This window comes from Rhipicephalus sanguineus, chromosome 6 (genome assembly GCF_013339695.2).
Source record: "Rhipicephalus sanguineus isolate Rsan-2018 chromosome 6, BIME_Rsan_1.4, whole genome shotgun sequence".
Classification (NCBI taxonomy): Eukaryota; Metazoa; Arthropoda; class Arachnida; order Ixodida; family Ixodidae; genus Rhipicephalus; species Rhipicephalus sanguineus.
The window spans coordinates 39,016,700-39,035,374 of record NC_051181.1 but is presented as its reverse complement, the minus strand read 5'-3'; the positions used below and the strand labels follow the sequence as shown (position 1 = coordinate 39,035,374).

At 47.1% G+C, this 18,675-nt stretch overlaps 1 protein-coding gene across 1 annotated transcript in view; it reads left to right on the top strand.

The window, feature by feature from the left end:
* The first annotated feature begins 1,143 nt into the window (after positions 1-1,143).
* LOC119397218 (uncharacterized) overlaps positions 1,144-18,675 on the top strand; it is a 53,146-nt gene continuing 35,614 nt past the window's right edge. Inside the window, exon 1 of the mRNA XM_037664653.1 lies at positions 1,144-1,184. The gene's annotated coding sequence lies outside the window, so the exon portion shown is untranslated. The remainder of the gene's footprint in view (positions 1,185-18,675) is intronic.

Sequence of the window (18,675 nt, the reverse complement as noted above, 5' to 3'; positions counted from 1 at the left end):
GTTTCTTTATATTAAAAGGTACTACTCCATAAAAATGTACACATATGCCTGCGTTAGTAGTATGCATTAAAGTGGCGCTGCCTTCGCGTGACGTAATGATCCCATGCTCGTCAGCGCGTCTTGAGCAACTTTTCAGCGTGCTCATGCAACCGTGCACGCAGTTTCCAGGCCGCTAAGATTTTGGAGTGACATAGTTTTGCTACCTATACTTTCTCTCAGAAATGACGCGCGCTGCTATTCGGTGCGGCCGTCCATATGCACAGTTACGTTTTCGATTACTTGGCTTGGCTCGTGTATAGAGAGAGTAACGACGCCGGGACAAGCCATTCATGACACAGGCGCAGGCAACCTTGGGCGCAGGCGCACAGAACGCTGTACAAATACCGGGAAGGTGTATAAAGCCACACATCTCATTGTAACAGCTTGCTATTTTCAAAAATGGTTGGAAAGCTCAAAATAAAGGTGGTTAAGCATAGTTACAGTAACTCCTGCAAAAGCAGAACGACAGCTTTCACAAGGGCTAGCGGCATCGCTACCAATTATCAGCGTTGCTGGAGCAAGCCTCCATGCGTGCTTGGAGCCTTTCAGATCGAAAAATACTGGTTATAAAATAACTACGTGATTTTCGGATAAACCACTGCAGCTACAAACGCTACGAAGGGTGAGCTTCCTGTCGCGCCGTAAAAAACTGGGTCGAGAAAAATCGGTTGTCGGTCCCTTTAAGAAATCATTTCAAGTAAAGCATTGTGTGCTGGTAAGTTGCACTTTGCTCGAGGCACAAGCATTACATGGGGTGGGGTTTCGATTTGCCTGTGAACGAAGCACTCCATCCATGTGTGAGTTTAACTGCACGTAAAGGAATGGGTGTTGGCGTTTTCTGTGCTAGTGTATGAATATTACCACATTTTCACGCAAATTTACTCGGCCATGTTGAGAATTAAGGTAGGCTCATTTTAAAGCTGTTTGTTTGTACATCTACCCTATTTTTCTTTTACTGTAAAATCTTCGAAGACTGAATAGTCTTCGAAGCAAAATAAAAATGCCACCCTAGAAGGGTATAGTAACCAGGACTTTTGGGCTATTGGTTTTACTTATTTCATGCAAGCTCTCACTTTATCCCTCTCTTCATTTCAGAAGCTCCGGTGACACTCCGCCACCGAAGAAGCGAAGGAGTGAAGAAGCGAGTACGTATTGCTTTTCTTCACCAACATCTCGGTGATTACGAGACTATTTGCCAGTGGTGAACACATACTTCACCGCTTGTTTTTGCATTTCACCTAGTGTTGCTTTCTTTTCTTTACATTGTTATTCTGAAGTTGTTAAACACACTGAAAATGAATCAGGTTGAACCATATTAGTCAACAACCATTCTACGATATGGAAAAGCCATTTTTACTATGAGGCACGATGAAAAAGAGAAGAAAAAAAAAAAGAGAGAGAGAGATGAGTAGTGCGCAGCACCTTGACTGACGTTCACACATCAGCACATTGCAGCGTTGGTATCTTGCAATGTGGCAGCTTGTTCTTAGTTCTAGTTGTCTAATTTGCTGAGCAAAAATTGCCCAGAGACTGGGAAATAATCTGAAGTCTCCGATTTCACGCTGTTCAACTGGCACATGGGTCCTGACACGAAAACTTCAAAAAAAAAAAAAAAGCCTTAACCTTCATTTTCTCTTATAATTAATAAAGAGCTTTAAAAGAGACCATAATGGGCAACTTGGTGATCGTCTCATTCGGAGCTCAGAGATGTGGGCTCGGTTTTGATAAGGCTGAATTACAAGGGCTTTGATTTATGTGGAGCATTAAACAGTGATTCTGCCCTTGCGCCAAAGTCCACCAAATAGGATTTACTGCACCATCCTGATAATATCGATGGAAATTACGCTAGAGTCTATGGTTTGGGGGCACCCGTGACCGACAAATCGTACCACCGGCTCGTTCAGACATGTGCAGCTTGATCTTGGGGCCGCCAGAGTCACAACCATGAACCAAGAATTATTCTGGTGAATAAACAGTGCTCGCGTGCAGGGTCCCATGTACGGTGCAGACGCAGCTTCGGTTGTGCAAGTCTGCTCTGTGGCAAAGCGCTCTCTTCGCAGATGCTCGTGTCGTCTAGGCCAATCGGTAGCGAGAGATCACTTAATAAATAGGCCCCTGCGGCTGATTCGGGTTCACAGCACACCTGGCGGGTGTGGGGAATCTTGTAGCGGCTAGAAAAGTTACGGGACTTCCGAAATCACTTCTGTGCGAGTGCTCGTCCCGGAGGCTATATTTAATTTTTTTTAACCTGTTGCTTGCATAGAGTAGCTTCGTGCAAGCAGTACTGCCAGAGCGGCGTGCACACAATGCCAGTGTGTTTGTGCAGACATTTTAAATAAACAAGGCGCCTGTTGGAAGAGATGAGAACTTCCTTTTTAAACCATATATTCTGTAAGCACGTGCACATTTTTTTTTTCTCAACGTTTGATGAATGCACGCATGAAAAGATAGGCGCATTGCACAATGCGAGGCATGGCAATACAGCTGCCATATGTTGAAAATAAATTTTGCGCAAGGAATAGACAAATAGGCAACATGAAAAACCCCACAAAACGGTAAAACCACAGTAAAACGCACAGCTACAGGTACAGTGAAGACGCAGCGCAGCAGTGGTTGCTACAGTACTTGACTCTGGTTGGCATGACCAGAAAAAGAAAAATTGTTTCCCATGTCTTCTCTCCTGCCTTCGCACAAACCTCGCATCGCCCTTTCGTGAAAAGCAGTCACGTGCAGTTGCCGCAGCTTAAAAAAAAAAGTCTACCTAGACAGGATTGCTTTTTCAGAAAAATACGTCGCAGCCACAGCTAACAAAAATTCTTCGCAATTCACAAGTTCTCTCTAACTGCGCTCGTAACCAAGGCTTCAAGCAATCGGCTGACGTCACAAATAACGATCCTAAACATAACCGCACTTTTCCACACATTTGCACACACATGCATTGAATGCAAACTATGTGTACCAGCACTGTATGCACAAAGAAAACCTAACGACGCAAGCGCCGACTCACTTTCTCGTACCAAGAAACTATTTTTCTGCAAATGTACTGTGCAGCATTCCAAACAGCTGTTTCTTACTAATATGAAGGAATCCACGAACATCATGCACAAAGAACACAAAAAAGCTCTCGGTGCCAAATAGCACAACATGACTACACTTTGCAAAATAATGAAGACTCTCTTGCCAAGCAGCAGCCAAGCAGACGAATTCAGCAAAGACCACAAATTAGTCGAGAACGTTATCAGACGTCTTTGCTGCTGTCCTTACTTCATTGCCTTATATGTTCATGAATGCATAGCGTGGTAATGTTTACATTGCATCGATGCCAGGCTGCACTTTTTTGGGACCCGACCTGCTCGATGCATGCCTGATTCCCGATCTGGTCCGATCGATGATATCGAACCGTGCATTTGCTGGCGAGAAAGATGGATTTAGAGACGCACTGTGAGCCAGTGAAAGCCACGTCCACAGCCACTTAGACAACTAGATGTACAGTGCATTAGAAAAGGTACTACAGTAGATAACTAGTATATGTCTTTCCTTGGAGACTGCGAGTAGTGTATTGCCCTCTAGCGGGCCACATAAAGCTGCGTAGCTTAGGTGCTTTTGAGCCGGAGTGTCCACTCTTGTAATTCATACGTTACTCTATGGTGTGGCAGCGATTGATCAGTGGACGTCGTCTGTTCTAGAAACACTGCTGATAGCTCGTTTCAAGCATTGCACGGCACGTAATTAAAGCAATCTTCAGTAATAACTACACGCGTGCCGCTAAATGGTCTGTCACTTTTGTTTCTGGACATTGCAGAATGAAATCTGAACACGCTAGCCATAGATAAATAGAACGGTATCGAATTTTCTGTGCTTTGTGTCCTGGAAAAGCACATGAACGGTGGGAATGCGTTGCCACTTTTCCTCAAGTATAGAGCTTTTTGTAATTCCTTCCACCAGCGCATCAGGGTTTACAATCGCTCTTGCGGTAAATACCTCCCAAAAGCCCCTGCCCTTTCGAGCTTGTGAGTGCTAGGGTCTTAATTTGAATTTCTTGCTGGTTTTTTTTTAATGCCATCTCATTAATAAATGCATGCCTCCTGGTCGGAGCAGCAGCTATTCAGTTTTAGTATGCGCAGCTCTCAGTGGCGGGACCCGTCGCTAACCGTTCTGGCGTCTGAAGGCCCACTGTGAAGCGGCTACGCCATGTGACGTGTCTGTCCCTCACTTACCAGGGTCAATAGCTGACGGTTAAAAAAAAAAAATCTGTTTCGCTTAGGGGCGAAGCAGTGACTGCGATAACAAATTGTATTCTTGTATGAAGTACGTCTAGCAGTTAGCTCTCTTAGAGCTCTCAAATGACCCTAGAGTCATTTGAGTGTGGTTATTATGTCGTTTTCCTGCGAATGATTACCTCTATCAGAAGCAGATGGATGTTCACACCGTTACTGATTAACTTCAGTTTGAAAACTGCGAGGCGGACCGTGTCAACTTTCTATCTCCCGCAGAGTGGTGGCGGTGAGCCCTACCATGCGGTATTGATGTTGTGGTGCAGTGATGTTGCGAGTTTCACGTGACGTTTCAGGTGGGGTGTTCTGTTGTGACCAGCACACATGCCGCGTTGCTTCGTGACCAGCTGCAACACGGTTATGATTCTAAAAGGTTGTGCTGACAAGGGGCATTTTTTTCTGGGTGCCTGGCGATGGTACATGTCTTTAAGTGTGGCGACGTGCTATTCCACGACTTGACAGGCACCTCACAAGCTTGTTCTGGTGTTGTGTGGGACCTCAGTTTTCCATACAGTGTCATGGTGGCAGAGTTTGTGAAAACATCTTGATGCGAACTGATGTGCACAAAAGGCAGGGACACAAGAAGGAACATTAGATGGACAGACGACGCGCAAACTACAACAGTTTATTGGCGGGAAATAGGACCTTATGTATGCCAAAAAACTCATTTCGTAATACGAAGGAAGCAAAGACAATCTAACAAACACATGAAGTACCGGTAAGATACGCTATTTCTTTGGCTGATTAAGAGATAGATGGCGTGCTGATGTATTTGTCTTTGAGACATGAGATATTGTGAGCTTCCATGATTAGACGTACGGTTTCCCTTTTGCTCTTTGAAATTGCAGTGCAATTTTGATAATCAGGTTTGCAACCACATTTGTCGCAATGAATGGCCAGCCACCCCCCTCTTTTGTTTTTCAAGTTGTACGCATGCTCGCGGAAGCGGTCGTTTATGCAGCGACCTCTTTGACCGATATACACGCGGTTACATGTCAGCGGAATGCGATACACAACCCCTTCAATGCAGTTTACATATCTGGCTTGATGTTTCTTTTTACAAGATTTCTTTTCTTTGCAGTTAGGGTCCGTCATTTTGCACACTGAAACTCGCGAAATGCGCCGCAAAAATTCTGGATCTTTTTTTTTTATGTATTGCTAAATTTCATAGGTCGGCAAGACTATAAATTTTAAGGGCTCGTTTCTAAGTTAGACACAATATTAATGAGAACTAACATTAATAGGTCGGCAAACTCGCTCATGAGTCGACTCACTCACTCAGACTCGGATCGAGCTGCGAGTCTAAGTCTAAGTGAGTCTGGTTGAGGAAAATATTGGTGAGTGTGAGTTCGAGTGAGCCCTAAACACAAATATATTTCATGAATGAGTCGAGTGAGGTCCACCTTTAATCGCCGACCTATGATCCTATCCACTCGGCTATCTGCATTACTATCAGCCTTATATCGGCTTAAGTTTATACTCAGATCTGTTCCCACACACGTCAATGCACTAGCGTTCATGCACCACCTCAATGTTTATTGATCTGAGGTGTAAGTGAGGGGAGGGGGGGGGAGGTAAGGTGCTATGACCTGCCAACTCTTTCACGGGACTTTCTTAATTGAAATATGTTGTGAGTCGCACATTTCATAACAACGTCCTTACTAGATTGAAACCCCTGAAATCTAATATTTGAAGGTACAAGACCCAAAGGCATATTGTAGAGCTCCCATTATATTAGATATTGGCATTCAAGAGCATTTACACCATGATCGGAATACTAGCTCACTTAATGCCAGCAGACTTATGAGTCGACTCACTCAGGCTCAGGTCAAGCCGTGAGTCTGAGTCTGAGTGAGTCCGGCTGAGCAGAATGTTGGTGAGTTTGAGTCCGAGTGAGTTTGGTTGAGAAAATATTTAGTCAGTGTGAGTCCGAAGCCTTCGTAGCAAAATATATTTCTTGAGTGAGTCTGAGTGAGTTGCGAAATTTTTGCCGACCTATGCTGAATTCAATTCCTAGACGAATCTATTTCGGAAAGGAATTGCCTAAAGTTGTTTTGGGTGACCGTAAGGTGTGACCGTAAGGTAACTAACAAAATCATTTGGGTTGTTACATACACATGGTTTATCCGTGAGTAACAGCAAGATAAATTCTAAAAAAAAAAGCCTGTACGACTGTTGAAAAATTATGGATTGAAATAAGTCTGTGTAGTTCAGACATACAAAAATAAGTGCACTAAGTGGCATTAAGTGGAAACAAGATGGGGGGGGAGGGCAAAAAGCCACTTTTGATTCAGTCAGCATAGTCTCGCCGAGCACGCTTTTGACATGTCACTCACTCATCAACATCAGAGTCTTAACTCACAAGTAACTCCTCGTATGACGGGCTGACATTTATTAAATCAGATTTTGATTCGGCAGTCGAGCGGCGATTCTCTGCCGCTGGACTCAATTGCGGCAGAAAACCGGCGCGCATTTTTATAGTGAAAGCAAGCTGCGCGGGTGAGCGCACTGAAGATAACTGTAGTTGTGAGTGTGTCCGGAAAGTGAAAACAAGTCCTAAACCTATAATAATCCTTCATATTATCGGCAGGAAGACTGAAGCTGTTTTTGTAAGTCCCTGAAACAGGAAACTCAACCACAGTGGCATCGTTTCTGTCACTCGGTGCCTGCACGGAAGTGGGCGTAATCGTGCCCTGGGGTCCAGTATATGAGAGAGTAACAAAAGGGTCACCCTTTGAGAGATAATAAACCGGAGAGCCATGAGTTTTGTGGGCGCAACTGGTGGGAACCAGCCGAAGAACGAAACTGAAACTAGCCGGCGCACCGCTGTAGTAAAGCATAAAAAAAGAAAGAACGGAATCGGTGCAAAGAAAATATTCCACGTATTCCCAATGTGGCAGCACATGCCAAACAAGAGAAATGATCGAAAAAGGCACGTGTTTTAAACCTACAGGAATGACGTATATGTATGTCTTTGACCATTTTGTGGCTGTTGTGGATTATGTACAAATAAACTTGTACAAGTGTACAATATTATGTACACTTTAGCCTCAAAGTGTTAAAAAGTTGGGAAGCGAGTGCGAAGTGTGTTTTTGAATTTAGAAGCGAGTGTCGGAAGTTCGTTGTGAACATGATTGTGAAAATCACGGAGAGAAGTCCTCTTTGGTACCCTCTTGTTTGAGGGTTATCGTGTTTCGACCCCAGAGAGATGTCGAGGACGGAAATGTGCCTTGGGAAGCTGAAGGTTGTTCTTAGCAGTTCAATGGACAACAAGCTTCTTTCTGAACACAAGAGAGATATTCTGTGTTCACATTACATTCAGTTCTGCCAAGAAAAACGGCATGAATTACAAAACTATAAGAGAGACCAGGAATGCCTTGACGTGATCTTTGGAATGCCTTGACGGTGCCTTATGAAGCATGACTCATCGTTCTCGATCACATGGGAAGTGCTGAAGTTTATTCTATTGCTTAGCCATGGACAGGCTTCAGTAGAAAGAGGTTTCAGTGTAAACAAGCAGACCGCGATCGGAAATACGGCAGAGCTCTCATATATCTCTCAACGAGTCATCTGTGAGGCTGTGAAAAACCAGGGCTCCTGCTGCACAGCCCGTGCTGACGCCTCTGAGCTCCCAGGATTCCGAAATTGACACGGACACTGAGTCAAGAGGTTCGAGTGAGTGTTTGGCAGTGAGGGGTTTATTAAAGCACAGAATTAGTTTGCGGCAGAAGAGCGCAGAAGTTCTTGAACGTCCCAAGAAGTCGCAGCACGGTGCATTTTTGCCAGAGATGGAATCGAGACCTGTGCACTGCAGAACAATGAAAAACCTTGGAGCTGCAGAGAAGCTGTGCGAAATGCAAAGGAACGAGTCTCGTACATCAAAGGCCTCATCAGTGTGGGCCTCTAGGGTTAGCACAAGATCACTTTCTGGCAGAATTTGGGAAGATCTTCGAACTGAACCGCTTGGCGGGACAGGAGTCCAGTTTGCTAAAGAGAAAACTCCTCCTAAAGTGCCTGCAACTAGGCCAGAGCTTTTGAACAGGACGGGTGCAGAGGAGGAGAATTTTGAAAAGTGACACGAAATGTTTTGTTGCAAAAGAGCCATTGTACGGAATATATTGTACCACATCTGGATTTATAGCCGGGTAGGCTAGTAGTGGATCCATTGCATGAAACGGTATGTAATGACGTGAAAGCAAAGGACGAATTAAAAAGTATCCACATCATAAAGGTCTAAAACGAGCAAATAAGTATAAAGCGAGATTTGTCTAATACAATGAAGGTAAATAACTGCATGCGGTGCATACTGAAAAATCAAAAGCGCGAAGACAATTGTTCTTAAAGGGTTACTGACACCTTTTTTCGAAGGCGAACTTACTCTGCCATACAGATCTCCTGTGTGTAGAGACAGCTCTGAGCAAGTGTGAAGCTCAGCAAATGCTGCTAACAAATTTTATTTTGATATTAAAGTCAACTTTTCCATGGCGCACCTACCAGCATCGACTCTAGCTTGATGTCTGGCTACAGTACTAATTCTGGTGACTTCACGCAGCAGTCTGGCTAGTTGTGATGTCAGGTACCAAAACTTCCAAGATGGCCCCTTGTGCATCACCAAAACATTCAAAATGTCTGCTTGTGCGTCACCAGTGGAGTCGGTGCGAAGCGGCCATGGAACCGTCATTATACAGTAGTAATACACTCGAGTCCCGCTACAACGATATTGACGGGACATGCGACAAATTTGGTTGTGGTGGAACTTCGTTGACGCGAAATTACCATGTATATGCATGGGCCAAACGACAAAGCCGCGAACGAAAGCAGTATTATTGTCCGACAAATCTCCGCGATGGCGTGGGGGCAAAGGTTGAGACGCGCCGAGGGTGGTCAACAAAGTGTCAACTTCACCGGAGAATGCATTTCGCACCGCTGTTGCACACTTTTCATACATTGCGACTGACGCCTAACCCAACGTGCGTGCCCGGCCGATCGCGAAACTCATTTTACGGCACATGCGCCGCCGCAATGAAGTGGTTTGAATGATCACAATTTCGGTGCATATTTATGACAGTCGGCAGGCATGGCAAGCTTACGCTTACCGGAAGTTTTATTTCCAGAAGTCGGTCAGCTTGGATTGCTTACACCTCGCGGCAAGCAAAGGCATTATGCGAGTTTTGCAGTCCGTCAAAAGGGCCATTGCAGGGTCATCGTCAAGTGTTCCGATGACTTTTCTGATGAAATCAAAAGAATCCATTACTTTCAAAGCAGTCGAAGGAGTCATTTTGTCTTGTGGATCGTCATCTTCATCAGACGACGAGACGTTGTTGTCCTGTTTCTGCGTGCTCCCGATCTGTGAATCAATCAGCTCCTCGTAGACTTCCACGTTGGCGTCGATGTTTATGAAGTCGTCGAGCTGGACATCGGCAGGAACAAAACCCTTTTCTTTGAGGCTCATCCACTGTGACTCAATTAAAAGTTAATCTTCGGCTTCGATTGAACCGGTCGCCGCTTCGGTGTTCCCAAACCCCAAGTGCCTGAAGCAGTTTGAAATGATGTCTCGCTTCAATGTGCTCCACGCACAGGCCATCATTTGAAGCGCCATATATAGGTCGACCCTCGTCTCCCGGCCAGTTTCGATGTTGAGCAGAATGTGCTGCATTGATCTGCTTCGGTATGCACGCTTAAGGCTTACAATCACACCTTGGTCTAACGGCTGGATTAGCGATCTGCAATTTGGAGGGAAGTAGTTCACCTCTGTGTTGGTTAGGACAACGTCGTCGATGCGATGGGCCGAGCAGTTGTCTAACAGCAAACACACCTTGCGGCGTTGCCTCTTCATGTCACGGTCAAAGGTGACAACCCAGTCGGTGAAAATTGCGCGTTATCCATGCGTTTTTTTTTTTGGCGACATACTTAACTGGAAGACCTCGGTTTCCTTTAAAACATCGCGGCTTGGCACTTTAGCCAATTACAAGGGGCGGGCGCTTATCGGAGCCTTCCATGTTGGCGCACGGCAGCACAGTAACCCTCATTTTGCTGTGTTTGCCTCCGTGGCTACGTTGTCTTTTTAAATCAAGTGTCTTTGAAGGCAGCATCTCATAAAATAAACCAGTCTCGTCAGCGTTATAAATGTCCGATGGACCGTACTGGTCAAGGATGCTCGCGGCATTATCGGACATCCAGGCCGATGCAGCTTTGCAATCTGCGTCCGCCGACTCGCCAGACAGCACCTTGCCAACAATGCCTAGTTGGGCTTTAAAGCGGCTAAGCCACCCTGTGCTGGCTTTAAAATCGTCGACGCCAAGCAAGCACGCGTAATTCAGGGCCTTCTGCTGCACAATCGCTACGCTCAGGGGGACACTCTTCGCCCGCACGCCCGCAAACCAAGTGTAGACGGCCTTGTCAAGGTCCTCATGTTTGAGCAGCGTCACTTTGTTGTGTTGTGCAGACGTACCCGAAGCGAGTGCCTTCTGGATGGAGGTTTTGTTCTTCAGCACCGTGGACAGTGAGCTTGGTGAAATGCCGAAATCATGGGCGATGTTCGATTTTTTTTCTTTCCGCTTTCTGCCTTGGCGATCACCCGTGCCTTCTCCTTGAGAGAGCGAAATCAATGGCATAGCCATTTCCACCGAACACACACCACAGAGAAAACCAGAGTAGAGCGCGCTGAACTTGGTCACTCAAACCAGAGAAAACTGCAGCGATTGAGGGGATCCCGTGCGATCTCGTGTCGTCTCGCGTGGCCGCGTGATGACCACGTGTGGCTATGGATCGCAGTGGCTCAAATCTGTGCTTTGGATTTGTCTTCTAATATGGCGACCAGGCAGCTTTAGTGCGGTTCCAGTTTCGTTCGCTGAGACTTCGTTGAACCTCAAAAAATGACTGTCACAGCTTTGGAAGGGCCTTTTGATTCGAGTACTCGGTTGTTCACTTTCAGTTCAGTCTGTCTCGTTCGCCAAAAGTTCGTTGAAGCGGAAATAGCGAATCAAACGCGTTCGTTATGAAGAGAATTTTTTTGCATTACTTTCTATGGGCAGCTGACGGGGAATCAGAAAATGTTCGTTGTGGCGGAAATTCCGTTGTAGTGGCGTTCGTTCTAGTGGGGTTCGACTGTACCTCGTTAACTCTGAAGTCGTGAAAACCGGAAAAAATTGAGAAATAAGCGGATTTTCGAGATAAGCAATGTTTTGGAAATCGCTGGGAAAAATCGAGCTCTTTCCAGAAAAAGAACTACTACATACCGGCTATTCAGCAGCAGATTCTAATCTTTCTTCTCGTAAAGGTTTGTGTAATAACCGACGTGGACGCCGCAGCAGCTTTTGCAAGAATGCTTTATTGCACAACGATACGAGTATATGTAGGTACGGTAGGTTGCTTTATCGATTCACTTGGTGGTGCTGGTTCTAACACAAGACATGCGCAGTACACACTGGTTCACTCAGTTCGTGCTGTTATCACGTCCTTTCCCCCCCAGCAGTCAATGCCATAGCGGAGCACAGGTCGTCGTGCACGAGTAGAGCGGCGGCATGCTTGCGCTGTATCGGGTGCAGTCGATGTCGGCCCATTATCTGCTGGCACAGTAGCTTCTCGCACAGGCGATCTGGTCACCGTAGCTGGCGTCGCCGGAAACTGGAAGTGAGGGTCAGCGGTGTCTGGTGGAGCAGATCCATGCTCTGCGGCCATGGTCACGATGACGTCTGTGTATCGCACTGCTCGTAGTTTGCACTTCGTACATGACGTGGCCTAAGGACCTCAGTACGTACGCGGCTAGCCACTTCGGCCCACGAGAGAAGTTCCGCACGTACACAGGATCACCACGCTGGAACGTCGAATTTGGCTGTCTCGTACACATCACGTCTTCGACGTCGGGCTGCATGCTTGACAAGGCAGAACGTCAGCTCCTTCCCAGCATGAGTTCTGCTGGCGTTCTCCCGGTTTCCGTGTGTGGCGTGGAGTGCTGCTTGAATAAAAAACGAGAGACTTCACACGCCACTGTGCCCTGGCTTTGCTTTCGAAGCGCACATTTTAGCTTGCGAACCATGCGCTCGGCCCTTCCGTTGCTTGCGGGATGGTATGGCGCTGTATACACGAAGCGGACACCGTTCCGCCTCAAGAAAGATTGTATTTCTTGGCTTGAAAACGCCATCCCATTATCCGAAACCACCAACTCCGGTAATCCGTACGAAGCAAGCATCCTGTGTAGTTCATTGATCACCACTGACGAGTGAAGCGATGGCACGATTTCGATCTCAGCCCAGTTTGATAGTGCGCCCACGACAACAAGAAAGAAAACACCTTGTACTGGCTCAGCAAAATCTTAATGGATTCTACTCCATGGACGTTCGGGCTTCGTCCAGAAGTGGACAGGCGTCTTGGGTTCGCTTTGCCTGTTTGTTTGGCGTGGTTGGCAATGACGAACAAAATCTTCGATCAGAGCATCGATCTTCGGCCACCACACAAATGATCTTGCTTTGAGAGCTTTCATGGCCGTGATAGTAAAATGCAGAGAACATTTTTTCTGAGTTTGTCTGGCAGTATCACCCTGTTGCCCCACAAGAGGCAGTCGCGGTGCAGTGACAACTCTTTGCGCCTCACCTGATAGGCGGCATACTCTGGGGGCACACCTTGTTCTGGCCAGCCGGCCCTGACCCATTTCTTCACTCTGGACAGACAAGGATCGTGCAGAGTGGCTGGTGTGACGTCTTCTGCACTCACAGGCAGGTACTCGACTGCTTCCAGTATGAGGACGTCGCCTGGCAGCTCGATGTCTGGCCGGTCTCCGGGTATTGGCAGCCTGCCAAGACAGTCAGCATATCCGTGATCTTGCGTCTTTCTATACTCCAATTTGTATTCATAAGCAGATAACATCAAAGACCAGCGCAACATACGCGGTGACAGAACTACCGGGATCTGCTTATCTCGTTGAAAGATGCCTAGAAGTGGCTTGTGATCGGTAAAGATGCTGAATGGTTGACCGCAGAGGTACTGGTGAAAATGACGCACGCCATACACAATGGCGAGCGCTTCGCGGTCAATCTGGGCGTAGTTACGCTCAGTCTTAGTGAGTGTCCTTGACGCGTAAGCAACAGGTTGCTCTAGCGCTTCAGCACCTCTGTGAGCCAACACAGATCCTACGCCCACCGGGGATGCATCGCAAGACAGAATTAACGGTGCATCAGGATTGTAGTGCACTAGAAGTGACTCTGACGTCAGCAGCTTTTTTAGTCCTTCGAAAGCTCGCTGTTGCTCTTCACCCCACTTCCACGTACTGTCACTGTCTAGTAGGCGGTATAACACTTCAGCAACTTCATGTCACGTGTTATCTCGGGGGTGCTGGCAATAATGGATCGGGAGAGAGTGAGACGGGCACGGGATACCGTGGTAGGACGGCAAAAAACAACAAAGTTTATCATGAGCAAAAAGGTAACAGAAAAAAGCGTTAAGGACACTGAATAATCCAAACAAAAGCCTATTTACATTTTCCAAAAATCTCAGTTCATATCTAGAACTGCAACTAGCTAACCAACGCGTTCTAGCTAGGCTTAGACCAGTCGCATCAACTCAGTCTGGCCACTATGGGCCTTGCGATAACAATGTTCTTACAGCTCGTCGCGACGACTCGATGTTCCCGTTGCGTCCATCTCTCGTCGAGACCGTCGTCGACGTCCTCAGTAGGCCTCAGAGTTCATCGTCGGTTGCCTTCGTCCAGCCTGCTGCTTGCTCTCGTCGCGTGCGTCCCCAGTAGTCTTCTCCGTCCTCGGTCCGTCGAGGTTAGGCCTAACTGGGCCTTGGTCCCTTGCTTCAGGACTCCACTGGTGACGGGCACCTCCTTGACTGCACTGTGGTCTGCAGCCGTCCTGCCGAGAAGAGAAGGGCTGCTGGCGATCCCGGAACTGCTGTGTTGAAGGGCGACGTGTCTAGGCAGCCTCGCTTGGATCCTTCCAAGGTCGACGGCCACTCGCCGGGCCTTGCATGCCGCCACCTCCAGAACAGAGTACCAGCCGCCTTCGCCGCGGATGCGACGCTTGCTCCTTCCTCGATCTTCTCCGTCCGGTGCCCCACGGCACAGTCCCACGATCATCCTTCGTCGTTCACCATCACGGCTCGGGTCGCATGCCACGAGCCCCTATCTGGCCAATCCTCTGCGTCGACGTGGCTGGTGCGCGTGCCATCGGGTGACTTTGCTTCTCGCGCACCGTTGCCGCGCTTCCACGTTCGGCACGCGCCTCGTGCCCCTCCTTTACTCATCACACTTCAGAACGGCCTTTTAGGAAACGATTGTAAAATTCACCATATCTAGAAAGGCTTGAAGCTCCTTTTTGTTCTGTGGTGTAGGTGCTTGGTGAATGGCCTCAACCTTGCTTTTCGACGGGTAGGTGCCCCGCCCCTTCCATCTATCCGGTGTCCCAAATACTGCAGGCTCTCTGAAAAACTGGCACTTGGCACCTTGAACACGCAGTTGGGTCTTCGAGAGTCGCTTGAAAACCTCATTCAGGACCTTGTGATGTTCCTCAGCAGTTTCGCTTGCCCCCAGAATGTCGTCGAGGTAGGCCGCCACCTGTGGTAAACCTGCAAGCAATGTATCCATTGTTCTTTGAAATAATCCGGGTGCCACGGACACACCGAACGGCAAACGTCGCACTTTGTACAGGCCCTTTACTGTGTTGATAGTGAGCACATCTGCTGAAGAATCATCCACCGTCAGTTGCTGGTACGCCTGTGTCAAGTCAATTTTTGAAAAAATACGGCCTTTCCCTAGCCTTGCGAAAAGTTCTTTGCCCGTAGGTAAAGGGTAAACGTTGTTTCTTACCGCTTGGTTGACTGTGCTTCGGTAGTCACCGCATATTCTCAGCGAACCGTCCTTTATTGCACAATCATCACAGGAGTGGCCCATTCCGCATACTGGGTTGGCTCTAGAATACCCTGACGTTCTAGTTTATCCAGCTCGGCGATGACAGCGAAAGGAATGCTGCGGCATTTAAGAAACTTTGGCTGAGCTTCATGGCGGTAAAGCTGCGCCGGGAAAGGTTTCGCCGAAAACTTCCAGAAATTTTTCGATAACCGCTTCTGCACTGTGGCGGATGCTGTGAATTCCAGTAACGCTGATGTTCAAAGCCTTGAACCAGTCACACCCCAGTAGTGTGCTACCTTCGTTCCTTACCACCAGAAGTGGCAACTTGCAATCCTGCTCTTTAAACTTCACTGGCAGTGTAGCTTTTCCGATGACGTCTAGTCCTTCCTTGGTCCACGTTACGAGCTGTGCGTCTGCTTCCTCAAGCTTAATGCTTGTTGCCACCTTCAGTTTTCTGAACGACTTTTCGCTCATAATTGATCTAGCTGCTCTGGAATCCACTTCCATCGGTACCGTTTCTCCGCCAATGCTTACGGTAACCATAAACTTGGGACAACTGCTGGTTACTTGGCTAATACTTCGCAAGTCATCATACTCAGTTTGCGCTGAACTTGCGGTACTTTCCAGTTGATGGTTCACCTGCCCACTTTTGTTATTACGACACACCTTGGCTATGTGACCTTTGCTGGAACAGTTAAAGCATACTGCGCTTTTAAACTTGCATCGATAAGCAGCGTGTTTGCCCGAGCACCGGAAACACCGTTGTTCTGACTGCGTGCCTGACGCCTTTTCCTCTTGCCCCTTCTTTAGACGTTGCGTGCCTATCTTGGCCGTGACATCTGGGCTTTCCTGACGCTGACTTCCGATAGCTCTTTAATGTTTTGCAGCAGATTCGGCTGTGACTGCCAGGTCATAGGCTGTCGCAAAGGTCAGGTGCTTCTCGGCCAACAGGCGCTGCTGCACTATGCTGTCGGAAATCCCAAAAACTAACCGGTCCCTGAGCATAATGTCAAGCGGAAGTTGCTTGTCGTTGAATCCACAGTTCTCCGCCAGCTTGCGTAAAGCAGTAACATAGTCAGCGACTGTCTTGCTGTCATGCTGATCTCGTTTGGAGAACACATACCTGGCATACAGCTCGGAGGGCTTCGGATTGATGTGATTCTTCACTGCCTCTACGATGGACTGATAGTCGGCGTTCGGCGGTCTGCTTTACGAGGGTGGCTATCAGAGAGTAGGTCTCTTCCCCACAGGAACTCAGTAACGCTGCCCTCTTGTCGGCGTCTTCTGTGAGCTTGTTAGCTGTGCAGCATAACTTGATACGCTCAACGTAGTCTTCCAATGAAGAATTGCTCTTCAGGTGAAACTCACCGATGCGAACGCCGATGGCCATCCTGCCGAAGCCGCCCCTCCCGCATGGGCACAACCGTTCTTCGTCGCCAGTGTAATAACAGACGTGGACGCCGCAGCAGCTTTTGCAAGAATGCTTTATTGCACAACGATACGAGTATATGTAGGTACGGTAGGTTGCTTTATCGATTCACTTTGTGGTGCTGGTTCTAACACAAGACATGCGCAGTACACACTGGTTCACTCAGTTCATGCTGTTATCACAGTTTGAAAGAAAAAAAAAGTAGCATACAAGAGACGGTAACCGGCTGGGTTTCGCAGCACTGCCATTTTATTGAGCAAAGAACTGCCGAATGCTGGTCTGCTTTGCGGTCGCACTCGGGCCAAGGAAGGCGTCCTCTAGATGCTTGACTCATCGCATGAGTCGATCTTCCCCACCACTGCACTCAACCTTATTTCGCAGCAAGCGCAACAAATTCCTTGTTTCGGCAGATGCAGCACCCCTCGGGGTGGTTCATCGTCGTCGCCATAGTCTCCGCCGTCCCCTCTGTTCGTGGAAATTTCAATAATTTCGGCGTCCGTCATTTCTCCTGTCCCTGGCACATCCTGCTCGCACAGCGCACACTCGTGAAAGGTCACGTCACCGTCGGTGGCACCATTGCCGGTGAGCTTCATCACATCTTGAGAGATTTCTTCAGTCTGTGAAGTCACCTGTCTCCACCTCTGGCAAACTGGCGGCACGTGTATCGCCCCATGATTGTATACCATAGCTCATATGGCAACTAGATATGCTGAAATATATTAAACGCAGTATTCCTTCGCTAAAATGAAATCGTGCCTGAAGCAATTTTAGACAACCATTCGACAACATTTTGCATTGGTGTTCAGTTTGGAATACCCAATGAAAGTCCCAGTCGATTATAGCTCCCATATATTTATAAGCGTTGATGTGTTCGATGGTGACTCCATTAAGGCGGAGATTGCAGTTATCCGGGGTGGGTCTGCAGTTTGAGACGAAAATGATATGCTTTGTTTTATTTGTATTTATGGTGAGTGTATTGCTTCATTTGCAAGGAGTTCTCCTGTTTCAATGGAATGGTGCGTTATCAAAAGGGCAGTGTCATTCGCATAGAGTACAGCCTTTGAGTGCATAACATGTGAAGGATAACACTGATAAACAAGGAAAAAAAATGAGGTCCAAGTACGGAGCCCTGCACTACTCCAGCTGTTATGCATTTAACGTTTTATTTCGTTTGAGCTGTTCGTGTGTACTGTGTACGATTGCTGGGGTAGCTGCTTAAGAACTTAATTGTTATGCCATGAAATCCATACCGCTGAAGCTTGCAGATGAGAATGTCTTGGTCAACAGAATCAATTGCTTTTTTTATGTCAATAAATATACCCAAGTAGATTTCGCCATTATTCAATGCATGGTTAATGACCTTTGGACACTAAGATGACAGCTGTACATGTCAAAATTAGCTGCGGAAACCATGTTGGTGTCTTCATAAAGTGTTTCATTCAGTCATTCTTTTCGCTGTGTGTTCTTCAAAAAGTGTGTTTATGCAAGAGAGTACTGTAATCGGATGATAATTTGATAGGTGATTATGGTCACCATTCTTATATATTGGCACTACCTTACCAAGCTTTAACTGGTCAGTATAAATCCCTCTCCAGCAGGATGGATTAAAAATGCTTGTCAGTAGGTGTCACAGTAATTCGATATTGTGTTTTATTAGGGTAGCTGTTGTTTCATAGTGCCCAACAGCCTTGTTCACAGCCATCTCTTTGACGGTCATTAGTACTTCAGATGAAGTAATTTCTGCGAACGCGAAGGTGTCGTCTTGTATTGGGTGCAGGATAGATCGGTATTATCAGCATACGTGCCAACTCTTCCGAATTTTCCGTAAAATGTACAAATTTCGGACTCGCTTACGATTTTACGAATGTTACCTGAAATTTTACGGAAAATATATCATTTCTGATAAAAAAAATCAAAACGTCTATTAAAACAGCGTGGCCTTCGCGATTAGCTACTACGCATTGCCGTAGCTAGTCGCGGAGGCTGCGGAAACGGCGTTGTGGTACTTTCCGCTGCTAGGGGAGGACAATACGTACTCGTGTTATCATCATCAGGAGCAGCTTCAACATTTAGCAGCTTCTGTC